Source organism: Pleurodeles waltl, chromosome 3_1 (assembly GCF_031143425.1).
Source record: "Pleurodeles waltl isolate 20211129_DDA chromosome 3_1, aPleWal1.hap1.20221129, whole genome shotgun sequence".
Lineage (NCBI taxonomy): Eukaryota > Metazoa > Chordata > Amphibia > Caudata > Salamandridae > Pleurodeles > Pleurodeles waltl.
Genome location: NC_090440.1, coordinates 980,074,434 through 980,099,885, shown reverse-complemented (window position 1 = coordinate 980,099,885; position 25,452 = coordinate 980,074,434).

Below are 25,452 nucleotides of genomic sequence, written 5' to 3'. Positions count from 1 at the left end.
ACTGAACTCTACTCCCCATTATCTACTCTGCGGCACTCTACTCCCCCTACTCCACTCTGCGATACCCTACTTAAACAAATCCACTGAACAGCGCTATACTGCCCCTTATCCCCTCTACGACACGCTACCCTCCACTCCACTCTATAACACTCCACGATACTAACGTTTAGCCGTGCTGAACAGCAGCCATACTGGTGTACAACATAGCTAAAACACCTAGCCAAAGCCAATAGCTCTTGCACAGCAAGACCTATTAGCTTTGCCAATGCTTGTTCAATGAGTCTTCTATCAAGTTCGTATTTCTGTTGTAGCAGTGACATTGCTGCTTGCCTAAGCTGAGTTAGACTTTGGCATGGCAAGAGGAACTAAAAACCAGTAGTGTAGCAGAACGCGATGGAGCCCCGTGATGAAGGGCCTCTAAAACTCTATAAATCAAACGTATCCAGAGGCTTTAAATTGATCATGGCCTCCTGAAGGATGTGGGGAGACCAACTCCACAGGGGCTGCAGGAGCCTGCATTACGCTCATGGTGGCAGGGGCGTAGCTTGGTCAGTATGATTGAGGGTGTGAGCTTCAGATTTTCCCAACAATCACTTTGGCATATTTTAGCAAAATGCATGCATGAGATGCTTAAGTGGAAAGGAAGAGCATTGTGGATTGTTAGGGTATTTAAAACGCAATATTTTGTAAAATAACCATCCTTTTTAAAAAATTCAAGACAGAGCAGAGAGAGAGAGTGTTTGTCTGTGTGTGCATGTAAAAATCTCAGGTGAAATCCGACAGACACCTCATCATACCCAACAGAAAGCAGATATACCCAACTATTTACTAGAAAATACATTTATTAGGGTGGGGGTTGTAACAAATCAAACACACCCTCTGAATCTACGCCACTGCTTGGTGGCCTCAAGTCTCCTTGGGAATAGTTTGCGTTTTTTCAGTCCAAGCTATTCTAGTGTAGAATATCCTTCTTTGACTTCACAGCACTGTGAAAAACACTGTATACTGAAGTAAGGACCAGTCTTCTAGTGCACTGCCTCAAGACTTCTACCAGGAAGCATCTCCGAAAGTGATGTGTGCTTTGTAAAATTTTGTAAAACTTTGTAAAAGGATGGAATAACCTGGGAATTCTTGATATCTGTGACACTAAAGATGGAGTAGGGAGCTACAGGCACTAGTAAAGGGAGACGCTGACAATGCTTGTGACTGGCACTCAAGAGATGCAGGCATGTTAGACACAAGTCATATTATTGGTTAACATGGATGTGGCAAGACCCAGACACTAATACTGGGGCAGGGAGATGTGGAGAGCAAATCTAGGACTGGGAGACACAAAAGACACAAACTTGGAATACATGAGAGACACAGATCGTCGGGGACGCAGCTTTTGGTTGGGGTCGGTGGTTGGGGCGTTACACAGCCTAATAAATGTTTTCCTTAGCAAATAGTTGGGTACAAGTGCTTTAAGTTGGGTTGGGTAAGGCGTTTCACTTGGGATTTGTGCATACACATGCAGACAAAATCATACACACTCTCGTTTCCTTTAAAGGTCTTAAAAATGGTTATTTTACAAAAAATTAAGTTATAAGCACCCCTCACAATCTGCACTCCTTTTCCTTTCTATTGCTGCTTAAGCCCCTGCCCTACTTCTCATATAATACGTCCATTACTTCCGGTAATGGCATTACTGCTAGTCCTACTCCCTCGCCTTCCTTCCTAACCAATGAGGCTCCCTGCCTCCCCCTAGACCCCTCTCTTCCCCTTTGAAAAGCTCCCCCCCAACCCCACCACCTCCTGTACAGAAACAAGCCCAAACAGCAACTCAGGCAGTCCATACCCGGAGGGCGGGAGGTAACGGAAATGAAGGCGAGGGAGTAGGACTAGGAGTAATGCCAGTACCGGAAGTAATGGACGCATTACCTCCCATCCCTCCCTCGCCTTCCTTCCTAACCAATGAGACATAGCAAGAGAAAAACAGGAGACAGACACTGAGTTGCAACAAGTTTAATCACAACCAAAAAGGACACCGGACAACAACCCCCCTATTACATCATAGAGGACAAGACACAGTGACTCAATACCGACTCCAAACCCCCCAAGTCCGCCAGCCTGTAATGGCGAACAAAAGTAGAAGGAGAGGCCCAAGTAGCGGCCCTGCAAATTTCCACCACAGAAGCGCCCTGCAGCTCAGCCACCGTAGCAGCCATACCCCTGGTAGAACGGCCCTGTATCCCCTGAGGCAGCACAACCCCTTGCGAAGAATAAGCCATCAAAATTAGAGAGCGGACCCAACGACTCAAGGAAGCAGTGGACGGTTTCTCCCCCTTCCGTGCCGGACCAAAATTAACAAACAGGGAATCACCCTTCTGGAAAGGAGCAACCACCCGTAGATATTCCAACAAAGCCCTACGTACGTCCAAAGAATGCAACTGAACCTCCTCAGCCGAGCAAGGATCGGGACAAAAAGCAGGCAGGATAACCTCCTGCAGAGCATGGAAAGCCAAATTCACTTTGGGAACAAACGAGGGAACCGGTACAAGCACAACCCGATCAGGAAAAACCTTACAAAAAGGAAAAGAGCAGGCCAAAGCCCCCAACTCCCCCAAACGGCGGGCTGAAGTAATGGCCATCAGAAAAAAAGTTTTTAGAGTTATATGATGTAAGTCACATGATTCCAGAGGTTCAAAGGGAGGAACAGTCAAGGTATCCAACACCAAAGAAAGATCCCAGGAAGGAAAGGACCGCGCCGGACGAGGAAACAAGTTAAGAAGGCCCTGAAAAAATCGAAGCATTAAATGACCCTCATCAGACAGATTATGCCACGGACCTCTAAAAGCCTGAATCGCAGCCCACTGCACACGCAGTGAAGCCACAGACAAACCCAACTGGGCCCCATCTTGCAGAAACTGCATCACCTCAAACAGAGAAGCTGCCGTAGGATCCAACTGATGACTCAAACACCAGGTAGAAAAAACTTTCCACTGCCGACCATAAGACAGCAACGTGGAATGACTCCGTGAAGCCAGCAAAGTCGAACTTAAAGTGACCAGAACCCCTAAGCTCGTCAATCCCTTCCGTTCAGCCTCCAAGCCGTCAAGTGCAACTGCTGCAGCAACCCCAGAGGGAGGCAAGGGAACCCCAGAGGAGAGGGACAGAGAGGGAGAGTCCACATGTGACCAGATGCCACCAACCCAAGCAACGGAAACCAATTCGCCCGTGGCCAATGGGGCGCGATCAAGAGAACCCTGGCCTTCAGAAGACGTACCCTCACCAGAAACGCACGTAGCAACTGGAAGGGCGGGAATGCGTACAGAAGATCCTGAGGCCAAGGACATGACATCCCGTCCACCACCCAAGCCTGATGACAACAAAACCAGGAGCAAAAGCGCCTCACTTTCGCATTCTCTGGGGAGGCAAACACATCCAACACCGGAAGGCCCCACAGACGAACCAGTCGACGGAACAGAGACAACCAGAGGGAGAAAAGGTGGGACGAAGGAATGACCCGACTCAGAAAATCCGCCCGAACATTGACCACCCCCTGAATGTAGGTGGCTCGCAGAGACAGGACCCACTCCTGAGCCCAAACAAAAATGTCCCTCGCAATGCGAACAGCGACCGCGACCTGGTCCCTCCCTGCCTATTCACATAAGACTTGGTCACCAAGTTGTCAGTCCGGATAAGAACATCTAATCCCTTCAGGGATTCCTGAAAATGAACCAGAGCAAGAAGAACCGCCTTCAACTCCCACCAATTCGAGGAGCGTCCGGCCTCCAGAGGCGACCAAAACCCCTGGGCCTGAGCCAACCCCAGCCAAGCACCCCCAACCGGAGAGGCTGGCATCGGTCATCACTATCACTGGGCGAGGAGGAGACAAAGACACCCCCAATCGAAGATGAGCTGGCCCCAGCCACCAACCCAACTCCCTGAGAACAAACCCCGACACAGGAATCCTTGTCCAAAGGGAACCCGACTCCGGAGACCAACGAACGAGAAGCCAGTTCATCAGGCAAAGAAGATGAAACCTTGCCCAAGGTACCAGAAAAACCAGCGACGCCAAATGACCCTGCAGACGCAACCACTGAAGGGCTCTGGGAGCCGACTGTGACAAGATCAACAACACCTGTGACTGGAGGCACAACAACCGTTTCTCCGACACAGTCACCAAGCCTTGAAGAGTCAGAAATCGGGCCCCGAGAAAAAACAGATCCTGGGAAGGGACCAAATCTGACTTCCCCCAGTTGACCAAAACACCGTGATTTTGCTGGACCAACAGTACTTGGGCAACATGACTCCTTAACAGAACCTGAGTGGGAGCTTGAATCAGAATATCGTCCAAAAAAGGATGGACAAACACCCCCTCTGGAATGCTACCAGAGGGGCCAGCACCTTGGTGAAAATCCGGGGAGAGGATTTGAGGCCAAACGGCAGAACACAAAACTGAAAATGGTCCAGGCCTACAGCAAAGCGGAGGAACCTTTGAGAAGACAGAGCCACTGGAACATGCAGGTAAGCATCCTGCAGATCCAGAGACCCCAGGAAATCCCCTGGCCCGAACAGAGGAAAAATTGACTGAATGGAAAGCATACGGAAATGCACAGTCTTGATCCAGGAATTCACACCCTTGAGATTGAGGACAGGAAGAAAGCCCCCTGACACCTTTGGAACTAGGAACAAGATGGAATAAGTGCCCAGACGTCTCTCTCCCCCACAGGAACATGGGAGATGGCCCTCTTGATGAGCAAGTCCCGGACCCCCTCCAACAATGCTCGCCTCTGGGCACCGTTCACAGGCAGTAGAGTAGGACGAACCCCTGTATCTGGAAGAACCACGTTGAAGTCTGTGGCGTAGCCATTGTTCAGCACCCAGCGATCGTTGACATCCTCCTGCCAAACGTGAAGAAAGTGCCTCAGCCGACCCCCAACCGGCCCGCTGCCAGACCCACAGTGATTGTCAGGAACCCTTCTTGAGGCCTCCCCGACCCGAAGGAGCAGACTTTTTAGGAGAAAAACAGGGCTGAAAACGACGTTTCCTGGAAGAAAAAAACTTGGAATCAAACTTGGGAGAAGAACGAGAATGCTTCCGCCAACCCTTGCAGAAGAAGAACCACCTTGGTAAGGCAAGGCGTGCTTCCTCTCCTTAAAATCTTTCGAAAGCATGGAAGGCAACTGATCCCCAAATAAATTGCGCCCCTCAAAAGGAAGCCGCAGGAGAGCAGACTTCTCCCTTGGATCCGCCTTCCACATCCTTAACCAGAGGGACCTACGAGCCCCAATCAAAGCCCCCGAAGCCAGAGCCGAAGTGTGGACAACATCAGACGACATGTCAGACAGCAACTTGGCCTGTTGTTTCATAACCGCCAACAGCTCCGAACCCTCCTGAACAGCCACCGCCAGTTTGTCAAAATCCTGCACCAAGGATTGGGCAGAATAAGCAGAAAATATACCAGCTCTGAGGGCCAAATTTTCCGCCGCAAATGCCCTCTTCAGACCCGAATCCACCTTTCTGTCAGTGGCATCAGCAGGAACGCAGTCCTCCGGATTGACCGCCGTCTTGCCAATCAAAGTTGCCAAAATGGAATCAAGCTTAACGGAAGGAGGCAACACCTCCTCCCCCTCCAGTAAGTACAGTTTCTGAAGGAAGCACGGAACCTGAGACTTGTCCACATCCTTACACTCCAGGAACACCATATCCTTAACAGGGCCCTGGAAAGGCATGGCAAACCGCGAAGGCGTTTGATATTGAGGGAACAAGTGAGAATCAGTCCCCGAAGGTTGAAAAACAGGAAACCCTAAATTGTCTTGAACATGCGTCAGAACCTCCCACATCTCTTCCCTGGAGACACACTTCCCACCAGAAGAAGTAGAAGGGGCGTCATCATCCGATGAAGAGGACCCCTAAGCAGCCCCCAAAGGACGGGAGGCAGTAGAACGTCCAGGTCTAGGCGCTCCAGCCTGAAGAGCACGAGACACTGCCACCTCAATCATGTCCTGAACCTCCTCCCTGTACATGAGAGGCGCAGGAACCCCTGGCGCAACCTGGTGTCCACCTGGAGTGGGAAGGGGAACCGCAACATCCTCCCCCGAAGAAGAAGAGACAATCCTGCGCCGCTTGGAAGGAACCTGCCTCGACATAATCCCAACAAGAAATGTACCCAAGAGGCCAACAGCATCCAGTAAAATAAAGGAGAAACACCCCCCCCCCCATCCAACATCAGCAAATGAGAAAAGTGCATTAATTAACCCCAAAAATAATTTTAAAATGCGGGCAGAAACGCCCGTCCTACCGCCAATATGCAAATTTCCACATCCAGCACATCAGCCTAGCATACGCGAGGCTAAGATCCGGAAGCACAGCCCCAGCCACCACAGAGCCGACCAACTCCGTCAGCTGACTCCAAAGATGCGTCTCCAAGGCAGCGGCGCCTTCCACAGGAAGAAGCGACCACCGGGAAACTCACTGCGAGGAGCACCGCGCTCGCCAAGAGTCAACACGAGGCCCCCCCAGGCCCCGTCGTGGAGGAGAAGGAAAAGGTAAGTGTAGCAGGCTAGACAAAAAGAACAGGAGGTGGTGGGGGCGGGGGGGAGCTTTTCAAAGGGGAAAGGAGGGGTCTAGGGGGAGGCAGGGAGCCTCATTGGTTAGGAAGGAAGGCGAGGGAGGGACGGGAGGTAATGTATTTTATCCAGCATGATTGTTTGGACATATGAAGTTCCCCCCTCCCCACAGTGTTACTGACTAAGCTACGCCCACGCAGATCGTGGAAACATGGACACACACTATATGTACCTTGGCCCAGGATAGGGAGGCACTGACATAAACAAGGGACAGGAATAGAGCAACATGGGATACATAGAGGTCGCAGCTATGGGAAGACACGACAGGGCAGCCAAACTAACAGGCTTTGGTCGAAGAGTAGCGCCCACCGACGTGCCTCCACCAGAAATTCCCCAGCCTTAAAAGATCATAGTAGTGGCAGGTGTGCAGTATTTAAGAACAAAACACTCCGTTCACAAGCCTGTTTCTGTGAGTACAGAACAGAGCAAGGGGAACACACATGCATTTTCCTATAGGATGAACCAGATCCAAGCTTTCAAAAGTAATGACTCCCTGTGCAAAAAGCCGTAAGAGAACAAAATGTAGCAATTTCTCAAAAAAGTGTTGCACTTGTTATATTACTAGCATTTCTATAGCACACATTTTAATGGTGTGGCGGTATCGTCTTTTCAGCAGCCTGGTGTCTTTCCATGTGATTCCTGGGTTACGACCACAGTCTGGACACTTGTTTGGCAGCAGTGACTTGTTACAAGTGTTGTGTTCTGGTCGTACTGTTTGTTAGAAGGCACTCACTGAGCTATAGGTGTATGATTTGGGTGGGAAAGTGATATGGCCGGAGTTCTTTGCCATTTGCTTAGGCATCATAGACTAACCTAATGCCTGGAGTGTGTGGTGTTTCTTGGTGGTAAAAAGTGTTGGCCACTGTTCTAGCCGAAAACTTGGCATATCAGGGCTATGTTTAATGTATTCATTTTTTTTCCTGTTGGACGCCAGTGTGTGGAGTATCTTGATAAAAAGTGATTTTGTGAGCTTGGTGATTGTCAACTATATACAGGGTCACTGGAATTATGAGATGCTGTGGCTACGGTGTTTTCCGCATAAGTATAGATTTGCTACACTTGCCACATACTCTATCATCTGCTGCACAATCTGCAGATTTTAACAAAACATTTTGTTTCTAGCTCAAATCGATTAAAAGTTTTTAAAAATGCTGCAATACATTTTGCAGTGCAATGGGAGGCCCTTAGCAAAGGTTGACTGGTCACCTCGCAAGTGGTTATTGTTTGTATTTGGGTGTTAAACAAGTATTAATCAGGTGAAACCTATGTCCAAGCAATGTTCATGTGTCAAAATGCCAAAATGGCGAAGCAACGCTATCACAAAATGTCCTGCAAAACACATCATAATGTGCCTTTCTTTGCCGCATAATTTAAGCAACCCTGCCGCATAATTCTGCCAACTCTGGCTGCATCATTCCAGTAATATGGCATTTCTATATAGAATTCTGTGCTATGTTAGTTGTGTTCGACGTGCCCTACAGGGTTCAGTTGGAAAACTGTATTTTTTATTACCTGCAGTGACATACGATTCGTCACTGATTGTCAGCAGGGGTGTGGGTTTTTCCTTTGTTTACAGGCGTCTGGTAAAGTACAAACCTAGCCTGAGGGGCAGCGGTTGCTGTGTGTGTTCACACCAAAAGCGCTTACTCACTGTATACCTATTAATGCAGAAGGTGGCGTGAGCAGAAGCTAGGCAACTTTTTAAAGGCAATGATGCTGCTAAACTACTGGAATGACATAATGTGAGCGGAATAACACTCATCTCAAAAGTGTTGGCTTGTGCAGAACCAGTTCAGCTCCTTAAAGGCGGGCCTGGTGTCTACTGCTATACAGCTGATTGAATTTGCATTAGGAACAGCCGTCATATTAGGTGACACGCTACTTAGTAGTTTAACCCTCAGTGAGTCAATGCATCTTAAGGAAGGAACTGACTCGATCCCGCAGGCCAGAAGGGCTGATCGTGCCTTGATCCATTGGAGTCTGACTGCATGGGTGTCATTGGATTGGTAATTGTAATATGTAAGGGTCAAATGGCTATTAAACAGTGTGCTTTACACATGTCCAGTGTTGTTATTAATATTACCTGAAGGTAAAAAAAACGTGGAAAAAAACACCTGCAAACTGCCAAATAAACACATTTCAAATTTAAAATGTCTTCCAATTGAAATTATTAGCTTTTTTTGTTTAGGCTTGTCTAAAGCGATTGGAAAACACTCTGCAAGCAAGTTTTTTTTCTGTTGCTTTTTTGGCCTTCTGAGAGAGAAAAACTTGCAGACTTTGCCTCCTGATTTCAACAGAAAGATAAAAATAGAGAAAAAACTAGCTGAAACGAAAAACAAAAATAAGGTAATAAAACAAAAACTGAAATGGAGGGAGCAGCCGGAGTGATAAAAATCTGCTTGCTTTGAAAAGGAAAATAAAGAAAAGCATTAGTAAATAGCAAAGTCCAAAAAACAGAAGTCACCGCACACTGTTTATTTCCCAGCAACAGGCCTGGAGTTTGCACCTGAGGGCCCACGAAGGCAAGTTATTTGCAACGCAGTCTGCAGGTATGTGTGTCAGGGCCAACAGAACACTTTTCTAATAAATGATCTAAGGCGTTCTAGTCTATCATTTAGAGACCTTCTGATTGGAGCTGACTGCAGCATGTGTTACAATTGGCTGGCGCAAAGAGAGGCCCATACGCTGCACAAAATATGCTGGATGGGTGTCTAATATAAGTCCAAAAGGGACACAGGACACCTTTACCGACTCTGTAAAATCAATGATAACTGTTTATTACGTCCTTATATTGTAATACAGTGGTTCTTTTAGGAGCTGAATGAATAATGCTGTTACGCAGCGCTCCAGAACACTGATGACGTATTCTAGGTGCTCGAGATCCCGACCACATGATTGGTAGAGACAGGTTTTTAGTTTCCAACTGAGGTTCAGGTAGATGAAAAATTTAGTGTCACAGAAGTCATCAATGTGAGACCATATATGCATCATGTTAACCAAAGTGGTAATAGTTTGAATGTAGAAAGGTGCCATGAGGAACCATAATAACTGTGCAATTTTTGAAACTAGTGTTAGAAACCCTGGTGGTATCACCTATAAATTAAATGTTTGCACGATTTAAATGATATTATGTTATAATTCAGACCTTAAACTAACAGATAGTATTGGAATGATATTGCATTTCTAATGATTACTGATTTACCTACATGTGCAAAAATAGAGAAATGCAGTTCTACATTTTAGCAATTGAAATGCAATAGAAGAGTCTTTTTTGTTCAAAATGAATGTAACATGCATAATATTGAAGCATTATTAATGCTGAATTTATAAGTTTACATATTACATTTTATACACTCCAGAGATACCCTAAAATATACATAAATTCCGCCTGCTTTAGACAGCCTTTCAAAAGTTCCCCAAACACTATTCCCACTGCCCCAGTGCCTGGGTCCAATTCCCAGGGAAATTTGCGCTCAACGCCACATGTGCTCAGTTTCCTTGCAGTGTGAGCAGACCGACAAGCTCAGGATCAGGGCGCTAAGATACCAAGTAATTGGAAAACATGCACTACACTTAAAACCCATTCTATTATCAATTAACATCATTTTACTTTGGGTTCAGCATAACATGACTTTACATCCAATAATACCTCACATAAGGTATTGTTCAGTTCTACACTACAGTACCCACAATATCGACGTTGCAAGGATGGTAGGCTAAGATAGCCCTGCCGGATTCGAAGGCTCAATAAGAGATTTCACTGTTTGAAGCCAATGGCTTGAATCTTACACAGTGATCACGGCAGAGAGCGATTAAGCAGCTCAGATATTTACTGAAGTAGCTAGCCGCTTTAAAGACAGGTATTGCTAATGGTCACTTCAGCAGAACATGAGCTCAGGCAGAGATTCCCTTCAGCACATGTTTTACCCAACTGGGTTACATATGGGGGTTGTTGATGCCCAGTGCAGAGAACTGAAAAAAAATCTAGGAAGCAAACATAGAGCGGGAGGAAACTGAAACACTGACCCAGAAACAGCGATCAGCATCTGTAAGCTGTTCCCTGTGACACATATGAGAGCTGACATAGTCATGCATGCCCTATTCTTCCACACACTCTCATTTCTCTTATCCCCCCTTTCGTCAGCCCCGCCGCCCCCCATCACCTGTGGTTATGTGGTTACCTACTGTCACCACGTGGGAATATGTCTGGTTACTCGGCTTCCGCTAAAGGTGAAAGTGGACACTGACACATGCTGTGGAGAGACAGCGCTTGTGTTCAGAGTGCTGGATGTGAGAGTGCTGGGTCCAGGGAGAGTGCTGGTGTTTTGAGAGTACTGTGTACCAGAGAGTGGGGTGCGGTGAAAGTGTTCAAAGCCAGAATGTGCAGGTGTTGTGAAGGTGTTGGGTGCCACAATGGTGATGTTATGAGAATGTTTTTTAAATTTTAGATTTTTTTTTGTTTTGTTAAAAACAACCATTCAAACGGCCTCCTGTACTGTGAAGCCAGAGGATGGACAGACAGCTAAAGAAGAAACAAGTCTTCTCTACGGGGTGCCTGTAACCGGAAATAAATGTGTATGTGCAATTGGTTATCAGCAAATCTGGAAGCTGCTGGGGAACCTATCAGATGCTGTGTGCAGCCTATCTGTCGTTAGACGGGAGCAGCCTATCTTGTACTGTGTGTAGTTCTTCTTTTAAACTATTGGCTCACACATTAACAGTGTTTTCTGTTACAAGCTAGCATGGGCGTAGGAAGTGTGGGGGACGCGGGGGATATATCCCCCCCAGATTTTGGAGGGTGGGGCACACGGGGGACGAAGGTGGGGGGACAAGGGGACAAAATAATTTCCCCTCTCACATCTATTATTCAGAGGGCCATTAGCGCACAAAAGCGCTACTTATAACAGCCCTGTACTGACCATCCTCCAATCTGATGGTAACAGAATGAAGGTGAGTCAGGAGGCCCCCTGCACCCTCTGCTCTTTTATTTGTCCTGTTCACAGCTGTGGGCATTAAGGGTGCTCATAAGAACAAAGGGCACGAGGAGGAGAAGAGTTTTGGATAATTACTGTCTGCATCACCTGCTGCCGCCTTCAAGAGGAGCTGCAGGACAATGAGGAAGATCTAAAGAGGAAACAGAGTCCCACTCAGCCTGACACCTGCAGGCTAGAAAGGAGACTCTGTGAAACACAATATTTGTATTTGCCTAAGATCACACCAGTTGGTGAAACAGTGAAGTCAAGATTGGGCCCAGATTTTACCTTTTCACACAACAATTTAGCTATTAGAAGGGTATATTTTTCTAACATTTATGTTTAATGTTTTGTTATCTAGGTAATGAAGGACTTGATTACAGCTTGGCTAACAGGGAGAAGCCATATTTCATTTTGGCCATTATGCCTAGCGTTATTATATATGTTGTTGTTATCGTTACATACTTCAGCATATCGAAGTGTATTATCTTTTCGCTATCTTTTCTTCACTCTACTCTAAAACAATCTACCCTATACCACTGCACCCTACACCACTTTTCTCCAGTCTGTGCTACTCTACGCCACTGCAATCTATGCTATTCTACTCTAACCATTGAACACTACACCCCCTGCACTCTGCCAGTGCACTCTTCACCACTTTACTCAAAACCAATGCACTCTATCTCACTACACTCTATGCCAATCTACTCTGCACCACAGCACTCTATTCCACTGTGTCCAATGCCACTGTATTCCGCGCCACAGCACTCTATGCCACTCTACAATACACCACTGTACTCTGCGACCCTCTAATCTGCAACATTGCACTCTCTGCCACTGAACTCCACGCCCCTCTACTCTGCACCACTGCACTCAATGCCACTGTACTCTGTCCCACTGCATTCTCATCTACTCTACACCACTCCACTGTAGGGCACTTCACTCTACTTTGAAATCATCTCCTCTATGCCACTGCAATCTATGCAACTCCACTCTATGCCAGTCTAATCTACCCTGCACCACTCCAATGTACCCTGCGCCACTCCAATCTGCTCTGCACTGCTATATGCTATTGCACTTTACATCACTATGCTCCTCTCTGCAACAATCTACTCTTCACCATTATACTGTACTCTGCAGCAATCTACTCTATGCCACAGCACTCTATGCAACTCAATTCTACTCTGCACCACTGTACTCTAAGCCACTATTCTCTACTCTGCATCACTCTACATCACTGCACTCTACACCAATGCATTCTATGCCACTGTACTCTACACCACTGCCCTTTATGACACTCTAATCTGCAACACTGCACTCTGCCACTGAACTATACTCTTCTCTACTCTGCACCGCTCAACTATATGCCACTCTACTGCACTCTACACCAATGTACCATATGCCACTACACTCTGCCACTCTACTCTGCATCACTGCACTCCACCACTGCACTCTACACTAGTCTACTCTACCTTGCACCACTCCACTCTACCATGCACCGCATCACTCTATGACACAGCACTCTGAACCACTGCAATCTATGCTGTGCCACTCCACTCTGCTCCCCTCTACTCTCTACCACTCTACGCTACTGCACTGTATGCTAAACCAGTACAGTCTTTACCAATGCACTCTACACCTCTTTACTCAAAACCAATGCACTCTATACCACCACACTCTACACCAATCTACTTTGCACCACTGTACTCTATGCACTTCACTCTAGACCACCCAACTCCACTCTATGACACTTCACTCTGACATTACACTCTATGATACTAGACTCTGACACTCTATTCCATTAAACTCTAACACTTTCTCCACTCTGTAACTCCATACACAACTCCTTATAGCCACTCCGTTCCACTTTACTCCACTCTATGCCACTCCACACCACTCTATGCCACTTCAATCTACAATACTCTACTCAACGCCACTGCACAGCCCTCTATGCCACTCCACTATACAACAATGTACTATGCTCAACAACACTCTACCCAACTTTCTCTATGCCAGTTCACGTTACTTTACTGCACTCTACTCCAGTTCACTCTTCTTTATGCCTTTCCATTCTACGACACTCTGCCACTCCACTCTATTACACTGTGTCACTTCTCCACTCTACTACTACTTTATGACATTGGCGCTTGATTAGAGATTCAGATCTCCGTTGATTGCCTTCTCACTTATATGAGACGTGAGTCCGATTTATCTTCGCCGTTTTGGTTACAAGCACTCTGTAACCCGCACTCTGTAACCCTTTTAACTCAAGCTTAACGAAGGCGTAGGATGATCCTAATACTTGTCTAGGGGATCGAAATATTGCCGGCCAAAGTACGTTGACTTGAATTTGTGATATTGTACATAAGCTGGCATAAGCATAGATACTATGAGCTAATGACTTCTTGATTCACTTTTTGAGTCATTCATGTAAAAGTGGGTGAATAAAAGCGTGTAAATCATTATTGTGGATGCTAACCTTGTAGGAAAGTAGCCTCTTTCTAGCTTGGTTACCCCCACATTTGGCCTGTTTGCCAGTGTGTTTGAGTGTGTCTACTGGGATCCTGCTAATCAGGACCCCAGTAGGTATGCTCTCTCACTTAAATTATGGTTGTTGCATACTGGTAACCCAGTATTTCACCCAAAATTGGCATACTGGTGCCCCCTTATAAGTCACTAGTATATGGTACTTAGGTACCCAGGGCATTGGGGTTCCAGGAGATCCCTGTGGGCTGCAGCATTTCTTTTGCCACCCATAGGGAGCCCAATGCAAAGGCTTCTGCAGGACTGCCATTGCAGCCTGCGTGAAAAGGTGCATGAACCCATTCACTGCCGGTTACACTGCACCAGGTCACTTATAAGTCACCCCTATAGCAGGCCCTCCAGCCCGGAGGGCGGGGTGCAGAGTACCTGTGTGTGAGGGCACCTGTGCACTAGCAGAGGTGCCCCCACGACCTCCAGGACCATTTTCCCAGACTTCATGAGTGTGGGGATGCCATTTTACACGTGTACTGGAAATAGGTCACTACCTATTCCCAGCTACATAATGGTAACTCTGAACATAGGTATGTTTGGTACCAAACATGTTGGAATCATACCCCAAGGCTTTTGCAAGCATTGGTTGTATGATTTCATGCACTCTGTGGGCTCCTTAGAGGACCCCCAGTATTGCCATTCCAGCCTTCAGAGGTTTTCCAGGCAGCCCCAGCTGCTGCCACCTCTCAGACAGGTTTCTGCCCTCCTGTTGCTTGAAAAGCTCAAGCCCAGGAAGGTAGAACAAAGGATTTCCTTTGGTAGAGGGGTGTTACACCCTCTGCCTTTGGAAATAGGTGCTACAGGCTTGGGAGGGGTAGCTTCCTTCCCCAGGCCACTGGAAATGCTTTGAAGGGCACATTTGTTGCCCTCCTTGAATAATCCAGTCTACACCGGATCAGCTACCCCCAGTCCCTGCTCTGGCACGAAACTGGACAAAGGAAAGAGGAGTGACCACTCCCCTGTCCATCACCAGCCCAGGTGTGGTGCTCAGAGCTCCTCCAGAGGGTCCCTGGGTTTTGCCATCTTGGATTCCAAGTTGGCAGTGAACTTTAGAAGCATCTGAGTGGCCAGTGCCAGCAGGTGGTGTCAGAGCCGTCCCCTGATAGGTGCTTACCTGTTTAGCTGACCAATCCCCCTCTCAGGGCTATTTAGGGTCTCTCCTTTGGGAGGTTCTTCAGATTCAGATTGCAAGACTCCAGTAGGAATCCTCTGTATCCTTTACTTCACCTTCTCCCCGAAAAAACTGCATCTGGACCCTCCAGGAACTCCACAAACTGCAACAACGAAGCAAAGATGACTTCTGCAACATTGTATCTTCAGCTCTTGCCAGCAAATGCAACTGTTTCCCGGTTGTGCATCCTCAGAGGACAGCCTGTCTTCAGCCTGCACTAGAAGAATGAACAAATCTCCCTTGGAGTGAAGGAGTCACTCCCCTGCTTCAGCAGGCACCTCTCTGCAACGATGACCATCTGCATGGGTCCACTCTCCTGACAAGTTTCATGGATCCTGCATCACGGGTGGTGGACTGAAGTGGTCCCGATGGTCCTGACGTCCTACTGTCCAACTTTGGTGGAGGTAAGAGCTTGCCTTCCCACGCAAGACGGTACCCCTGTGCACCACATGTTTTTCAGTTGCCAAGGATTGTTGGCATCCTTCTATGAAATCCTTTGTGCACAATGTAGCTCCGGACCCCAGCACTCCTTCCTGTGATGCACAGCATCCTGAGTGGTTCTCTGGTGGCGTGGTATCCTTTGTTTTTGTGCTGAGTGGGCCTCCTTTTGCAACTCCTTTGTCCCCATGCAGGGGGACTCCTGTGTGCGCTGGCTGGTCTTCTGTGGGCTCTCTGAGTTGCTGAGAGCCCCCTCCGACTCCTCCTCCTGAGTAGAGTCCACCAGGTCTCTCCTGGTCCCAGGCAGTGCCATTTTCCACTAACCGTTAACTTTGCATGTGCCAAGGCTTGTTGGCGGAATCCAGCGACGCAAACCAGACTGCAATCATCCATACGGTGTGGGATATCATCTGCACCAACCAGGAACCCGCATCCATCTTCTTGGGTGCAGTACTGACTGTTGTTCTTCACCAGTGGTTCTTCTTTTGCACCTTGATTCGGGTTAGCAGGGGCTCCTGTCCTCCCTGGACTCTTCTGTGCTTCTTGGACTTAGTACCATTCTTCCACAGGTCTTTAGGTCCAGGAATCCACCTTTTGTGTCTTGAAGTATCTTCTGGTTCTTGCATTATCTTCTTTCTTGTGTTCTAGGAAAGTTACTGTGATTTACTCCTGCTTTCCTGGGCTCTGAGGCGGGTTCTATTACTTACCTTTGGTGTTTTCTAATACTCCCTGCGCCCCTCTACACACTACACTTGCCTAGGTGGGAAACTGACATTCGCATTCCACTTTCTTAGTATATAGTTTGTTTCCCCTAGGTCCATTTCTAACCATTGTGATTTTCACTAATTGAACTGTTTTCTAACTGTTTTTATTGCTATTGCTGCATACTAGCGTGTATTACTTACCTCCTAAGGAAGTATAGTCTCTATGGTATTTTTGGCATTTGTGTCACTAAAATAAAGTACCTTTAGTTTTGTAACACTGAGTATTTTCTTTCATGTGTGTGAGTACTGTGTGACTACAGTGGTATTGCATGAGCTTTGCATGTCTCCTAGATAAGCCTTGGCTACAGCTACCCCTAGAGAGCCTGGCGTCTAGACACTGCCTACATGTCACTAATAAGTGATAAATGGACATGGTATAAGGTGTAAGTACCATAGGTACCCAGTACAAACCAGGCCAGCCTCCTTCAAACCACTGTACTAAATAGGTTCCTTTTTACATTTTTCTTTTAATTGGTGACATTGGGTCATCCAGATAACTTGTGTAATGCCCGAATACCAGTCTTTCTCGATTTCCCCTGCTGATGTTTTCCCACTACATTTCATCTTTTATATTTTGATTGACTAAATGCATGAAACATTCCATTTGCATACTACTTTAATATCATTGTTTATGGGAGTGGTGTTGCACTTTATTCAAGGGACCCTTGTTTCTTTAAAGTTAGTTTACTGCTCCATTCTAGGACACTCTACTTACTCCATGACACTACGCCACAACAGTCAATGACACATCATTCTCCTTTATGCCATTAACTTTGAGCCATGCTGAATAGTAGTCTCACTAGTGTACAGCATGGCTAAAACACATTGGCAAAGGCAATAGAACTTGCATAGGCGAGACCTATTGGCTTTGCCAATGCATGTTTATAAGGTATGAACTTCAAGGTGACTTGCAGTATCCTTATGTAAGCAGGGGGTATTTTACCCCATATAATTCATGATCACACCACCAACTTTCCCACAAACCACTTAAAACCTTAGTGCAGTGGTTCCCAACCTTTTGACTTCTGTGGACCCCCACTTTATCATTGATGGAACCCAGGGACCCCCCGAGAACCCCCCACGTAGTCATTACTGGAAGCTTGGGACCTAATTTGTCAATATTTATTAATATTTTTTTATTTTCTAAGCAGTCGCAGACCCCCTAAGAAGGCTTCACAGACCCCCAGGGGTCCCCGGACCACAGGTTGGGAACCACTACCTTAGTGCATACCTCTGTCATTCCAAGCTATTAAAGTAGAGCTGAAGAAAGAAAAGCAACATTCCATTTTTTGCTTTAAATAGCTGCATTAATTATGCTCTGTGACCTGATCTGCCTTTCACCTTGGCTGCTAGCTCTGGCAGAAGGCATTGTAATGTCAGAACTCGACTGTAATAACCCTATTATAGTCATTTTCTCATGTCTTTTCTTTATAATCAGTGAATGTCTTTTCTTTATACGCAGTGACTTGGTGCATCACAAACAGCCGTTTCTAAAGAAATTAGTGACTGCAGTTTATACAGAGATTAGAGAATCCTTGTTTATATAGCCTGTAAACTCCAAGTGCTTCTTCAGTTGAAATGCTCCTAGTTATGACTGATGTGGAGCTGAGCTTCCCAAGATCACACACAGGAGTAGAAGTGTTATTAGAACTATGGTTTCCGAGCACAGTTTACAACTGTTGTACCTAATCGCTTTTGACATCTCCAGTGCGGTTCCAATTGGCATGAGGCGAGGAGCATGATGGGTGTGGGGAGCAAAGGGTATGTTCTTCCTTTTTACCCTCCTACCTTGATTTGCTTGGTGCATGAAGATGCAAGGTTAATCAGCACAAGATTTTCACATTTGAGCTAATTACTTTGTGAATGTAAATAACAATAAAATATACTTTCAGACTGTGAAAACATGCCTTCCTTTCTCCCTATTTCACTTCCAATATATATGATTGTGTATATTTAACGGAGCCTGCAGTTCGTAAACAACGAGCGATTTGTATAGGGTTGATTGAAAGTCCCCAAGGCTGTCGCTGTCCCCCCCAGAAATGTATTGTCTCCTACACCCCTGCAAGCTAGGACCCCATAGCACAATAAACAGTCATCTCATTATTCCACACCAAACAGGATTCAAAAAAGAGACCGTCAAGTTAGACACACAGACATCTGATGTGACTGCATTAAAAACCGAGCTTTCCTACAGCAACAATACATTTTCCACACATTAATTTAACTTGTGTTTACTTTTCACTTAAGGTGTGTGCATCATATTTAGGTGAAAGGCCAGCCATATAGTTACAGAATATCTTGCTCATTTTAGCCCACAGACCCTGCCCGCATCGCACTCGATCACATTTCTCATAATTTCACATGCACTTCAACAGCTGGACCTGCAGCTGAAAATCCAAGCCGAGGGCTACAGGGAGCAGCTGCAGACAGGCCCGACTCCGCTGACTGATATAATTACAGAGCGGAGCAGTAACAGCAGTGCTTAATTTGTGCTTGTTGTTTCCGGTGCTGAGCACCGGCACTTATTGTTTAGGCCCGGCGCTTAGTCTTCGCCCCCAAGCATTTGCTGCGGGCAAAAGACACATATGGGAAAGACGGAGGAAGAGAAAAACGAAAAGGCGTCACAACGGGAGAGAGAGGAAAGCTGCAAAAGTGAGCTGAACTGGCAGGGAGTGGCTTTAAATGGAATGAAGTGTCACGATATGGCTTTAGGATTACGCTGCCTCAATATTCCATGTTCCCACATTTAATTGCAGCAGCCGCGTGTTTAAGAGGAGGGCTTTGAGCTTATAAAGTATGCACTGAGTATACAGACCACAAACTTCAGTCGGAAATAACTGATGGTCCTTGAAAGTTACGGACTGGTGGTCTCTAACCCGAATGCGGACCCAGAAAATGTTTCGACTGGGGCTTGGAAAGGTGGCAGGGCTTTTCTAGTGGCGTGTGTTTGCAAATGCCACACCAATTTATGAGCATACAACTTTAAGGAGGTTTGTAGTTTGCCATTATAAAGCTTCGGTTTAACATACCCCGCGGGCGCCCAGACGATCTTTACGTGCAAGAACTGATTAAGAGGCTGGTGGCACGTTAGGCGTGGTTGAGTGAGTTATACCAGAACAAGTGTCTGCGTGTCTTTATTGATTTCACAGCAAACAAGGCCCATCTTCACCTGTGGGCCCCACCACCGCAGCGTTCAGGCATTCAGTGCCTAAGTAGTACCGGAGAGGCAATAGAAAAGTGAGGCAAGAGAGAGGGGTCTTTACGTAGAGCCCATCACAGACTAAGAAGTGTAGTCTGCCCTCTTAAAACTACAAAAATACAGGCTTCTTAACCTGCCCCCGCTGTTCTGGTGAGTATGTAAAGCCTTTAATGGACTTTAAGAGCGCAGACCCTCCAACTTTCTAGCTGGAAGCAACTTTATATAGGGCTTTCCAGTTCACTGTGTATTTGTAGTGTGGTTGGTATTGGTGCCTCCAGGGCCCGCTTTAGGGCAGTCCTAACAGTGCCACCGCACTTGGTGCCAAGCTCATGGGGCACTGTATTTTGAAATGATTTATAGGATTACAAGCAAGTGGTGCATGATTTGGTGGGCGCCCAGCAACATTCAGGCAATAATAAAAACGCCAGGATAACTCTGGTGGTTAATGTACATGCTAGAGAGAGGGGGAGTTTTGTCTAGTCACTGTTCTGATTCACCTTAAAGCAGCACAGATGTTTACAATGCCTCCTGCTAAACGTGTACCATGCATGTCACAGAATTGTATTTATATAGATAGCTCAGTGGGTTACTGCTTTTGTCACCGACGCCCTTTTGTTACCAAGTTAAAATCCTAATGTAGCACAATGAGCTACCGACTGGCAGCAAACAGCTGCGTGCAAGGCATTGGTTAGAAACATATGTTTTCCCAAGCCTTTCATTATCCTAAGGTTGCTAAAAAGGGTGGGTGTGGGCGGAAATACATTCTTATTAATGAAGCCAACCCCAGCCGCTGTGTTACATTTTAAATCTTGAGTTTCTACTTCTCCTAATCAGGCACTCTTGTAATATAATGTCTACCAGGACAGATGCCATGTGACTCCTACACTTTGTAGTCCTTGTTGTCTTATTCTACATTTTCTATACGTTGATTTACAGACGCATGATTCATTGTCTCTGTATATGTGTGTGATGTTAAGTGCTCCAAACCCTACACTGGTATGGGTAGCGCTACAAATCCAATTAAATACATGTGAGAGAAGGACTATGAAGAGATGAAGGGCATCTTACGTGGGGGCAGTTAAGAAATGTGTGGAGAAGGAGGTCAAAGGGGGAAGAGACACCTTAAGGATGTTGACGGTCCTGGGCCAAACGTGTTTTGAAGGGGGTCCTGTTCGGATCAGCTTTAAATTTATGATCACATTTCAGCTCTTCAAACCCCTTTAGCCATGCACTCTTTGTGCAGTGGCACGCCAGTCCAAACTGTAACAGTGTTTAAATCTAATTTTCAAGATTAGTGATGTGTGTTTTCAGTATTGTAATACAACAGGAGCTCACTAATATTTTTACAAATAATCTCTGTGACACCCTCCCATTTTTCATATGTGAGGCCTGTTTTGATCTAAAAGATGTCTCCCTTTGTCCGAATTGCATCTTAATGATTGACTCCCGGTCACCCCATCCCCATCCCACAGTCCCAAGATCAGCAGGCCAACATTGCCCACACATTCCGCTGCTGCCATGACTCACTATCATGAGTCTGCTGTAAGGCTTCTTTGTTGGAACATCGCAGGTATTAAGGCGAAGCTCTTGGACCCTAAATGGCTTACATTTATCACCCAGTTTGATGGTGCAATGCTTCAAGAGACCTGGGTCCAGGAGTGGGTCACTTGGGATGGCTTTGAATGCTTTTCCATCCCTGCTACGCCCTCCCCAGGCCATAGAGCTTGAGGTGGGATAGACACTATGGTCCTAAGTTCCAAACACCTCAAGGTTATTCCAGTCCCTTTGAGACATGCTGGGATCCAGATTTTATGGGTTTTTGCTTCTAGTGATTTCCATTTCTTTTTAGTAAACTTTTATAACTCAGTCTGTGACTTAGGGTGCCAGATCAAGACTTTATACCAAGTGCTGCCTGTCCTTTGGGCTAAGTCTCTTTACAAACTTAAGTGTTTTAACATGATATTGGGTGGTGATTTTAAAGCTAAATTGGGCTTCAATTCCACTGCCTTCAATCCTTTTCTGGTTGACGATCCTTTCTTTGGTATGACAACATCTGGCACCAGAGAAAGGAAACTGTATAATGCCTTGGGGCAGGCGGGATTGTGTAACGTGATGAACACTGTGGCAAATCGTTTGAATCAACAACTTACTCTTGTAGATTGTGGAAAAGGTTCAATCATTGAATACGTGTTCACCTCTAGGACCCTTGCAGGAGTTGTTAGCCCTAGTAAAGTACATGAAACGTGTTATAGTGATCATAATCCCATAGAAGTTGTGGTGACATTACCAGTCAGTGTCATTCCTGATGCAGCCACTGGTCTATCTGGCTTGATCACAGATGACAAGGGCCACAGGGTTAAATAGCATAATGTTTCAATCCCTACCCTATTAAAAGCTTTAGTTGGCTCAAATTTGAGCTTGATTATGGGGCTTCTTGTAACCCTAGAGGCAACCCCTTCCTCTGTTTTAGATCCTTCTGTCACTTAAATCATTCCGCCAGAATCATTATGATGGAATTGTCTTGGCCCTGTAGGACTCCTGAAATCGGCTTGTTGGATGAAGAGTGTAGGGCGGCTAACAAACGACTCTGTGAGGCCCTCAGTGTCAGGCCACGAAACCAGCAAAATATCATGATAGCTAGAGCAGCCTACAAGAAAGCTATTTGGGAAAGGAAACTAACCTTAATAGAGGTAGCATGGGAAAGTTTAGTAACTACTTGTACTGCTGTGGATGCCAGGGGCTTTTGGGGGATAGTCAGCGGGCAGCAGCTCTGCACGGCTGCGGCTCATGCCATAGGTACGACCATTACTCCTGACCAATGGGTAGCACGTTATAAAAATATCTATGCACTTGACGGGACTGGGCCATTGCCCAGGCAGAGAAGTCCCTGCTGTTCCCAGTGGGGGTAAGCTTTGACCTAGAAGAAGCATATTCTGCAATTTTATTTAGTTCCTCTAATACAGCACCTGGCCTAGACGGGGTAGCTATGGACTTTATAAGGAGGAAATCTCCCTCTGGGCCCCTCTTCTAACTAACGCCCTAAACGCGGCTGCCCAGGTTAAAATTCCTACCTACTGGAAATCCGTGGTCATAGTACCTGTTTTTAAAAAAGGGGAACAGGCAGGACCCCAATTGCTATAGACCCATCTCTCTATTAGTTTCAGTCGTTAAGGTAGTAGGACACATAATTTTACAACCAATCGAAGCCTGGGATCAACTTAATAACATCCTCTGCCCAGTCCATCATGGTTTTAGGGAAGGCCAGGGCACTATGGAACAATGTTTGAACTTAAACCTGTTAATTGGGAAATATGTGGTTGCCAAGAAGTGGGCTATTTACTTAGCAGTAATGGACCTGAGCAGTGCTTTTGACCAGGTAAACAGATCCAAGCTCTAGAGTAACTTAGCAGCACTTGGGTTACCCCAGCCATTGATCGATTTTTTAATACTGATGGAAATTCCTCGGTCAGATATGGTACGGGAGGGGAATGTACGGATTCCTTTTGCCTCCCCTAGGGGGTTAGGCAAGGCTGTGTTTTGGCACCTATGTTATTTCTGTTATACATTAATGGGCTGAACACTTTTCTGGTAGCAAATGGGAGGGATTTTCCCAAAGTGAAGTCAATACTTGTACCCTTCCTTTCATATGCTATTACAGTGTTATTGTAGCACACTGCCAGCAGTCTTAAAGGACTTGCTGACCTATTTGTCAAATTCATGGATGGCCTGGAGCTGGATGCTAACATTTCCAAATTGCACTATATGGCATGTGGGAAGCAGTAGACAAAAATTAGACCCATTATCATCAATGGGAAGGTTATTTCAAGGGTAGCTGTTTTTCCTGACTTGGGGGTTACATTTGATCAACAGAATAACTGATTGCCCTGTCTTGCTAACCACTGAACTTGATTCAATGAAGCTTGTGGAGCTCTCTTTAGATTTGCACCTACGGTGGGTAGTAAACTTAGCCACAGAATGAAATGTCTCCCTTTGTTGTCATATGGTGCTTCAGTTTGAAGGTATCCTAATTGTACGAGCGTCCAGCTAGAGAAAAATCAATTTTGTAGGAAACTGCTAGGCCTGGGTCTGAACAGCCCCTCTGTCTTTATGCATGATGAGCTGAGCATTGACTACGTGGAAGATCATGTTAAACTTGCCCTGTTACTTTTGTGGATCGCAGTACGGAGAGCATACTGCTTTTAACAGGGACGTGATAGAAGACTGACTCGGGTGTGCGTAAGGCCATAACCCTGCGGCCTAATTACATTAGGATTGTTGCCTTCTCCTTGGGTCGCCCTGAACTGTTTTGTTGCTCCAGCTGCTAAAAAAAAGGCGACAGAAGGTTAGTCAGGGACCTGTTCCTAATCGTGCCAAGGAGCTCAGGAGTGCAAGGCACTGGAGAAACCAACCTCAAGATCTCTTTTGCTCCTGAAAACCAATGCTGGCCCTGAACCTTAACTCTCCCTCATTAGGAACCCTTGGGAGAGATCACTTCTTACAAACTTCCACTTGGACAGGGTTCAATTGAAACTTTGTTTCCTTCCCGGTCAATATGATCCGAGAGTCGATAACAGCATGCTCTTGTGATGGTTTAGATGGCTCACCCCAGGCTTTATAGCATTTGGTAATATTCTATAGGTATTAAGACCCCCTGCAACAAAAGTATTTGTTGCCAATCCTAAAGTCTAGGGGCTTTTGCCAATATAGATTTTCACATAAGTATGGATTGGCTGCATTTGCCACATAATCCTTCATCTGCTGCATAATCTACACATTTTAACAAAAACAATTTGTTTCTAACTCAAATGGTGTAAAAGTTACAAAAAATGCAGTGACCGATGTTGCTGTGCGCTGAAAGGCCCTTTGCAAAACTGGACTGGTCATCTTTTTGTGGTTTATTGATATATTTGTGTGTTAATCTGGTACTAATGAAGTGCAACCAATGCCCAGACAGTGCTACCAAGTTGAAAAATGGCAACATAATGAAGTAATATTTGTAAAAAATGTGACACATTATGCCTCAAAATTTGCGTTTTCTTGCCGCATAATCTAGTCAACCCTACCACATAATTTGGCCCTCTCCTGCCTCATAATTCCAGTGGCCCTGACCAAACTGTGTTTTTGCTGTCTCTTCTTTTCTGAAAAGTGCCTTGTACTGGAACAAAGTTAAGAATTCTTAGTATGTGATTGTGTCTTTAAACCTAGGGCTGCCTTGTCCCTCTATGAAGTATGATTTTTTTAATTCATTTTTAATCTTGCAGTTGTAAACCTTTTTTTGGATGCTGATGATTTTATATATGCAATCTTACAGATTTTTATCATGTGTTTTATATTTTGTGTGTTATTTATTATCGTTTCTAAATCTTTTATAGTAATGTTTTTTAATCAAATAAAGATCTCTTCAATTCATTCGATCTAAAATAAAAAAAAATTTATGGATGTTGCATGAAACATAAACACAACATTTTTCTGCAAAATGTCTCACACATGACTCATATTAAAAATAAACTAAAGGAAAAGAGTATTTAAAATAATCTGTTTAAGAGTTATTCAAGGTCTTCAGGGCAAGACTCTCTTTAGAACATAGCTGGCAGTATAAGGGGGCCCCCGAAAAGGCTGGGGCCCTAGGTCAGAGGCCACCTTGCCCATGTGTTAAATCGTCTCTGAATGGGGGCGTCCACAAAGATTGTCGCACTGGTCGTGACCAAAGCTAAAACTGGCCCTTCGTGCTTCACCTGGTGATTGTGCAAAGAGAGCT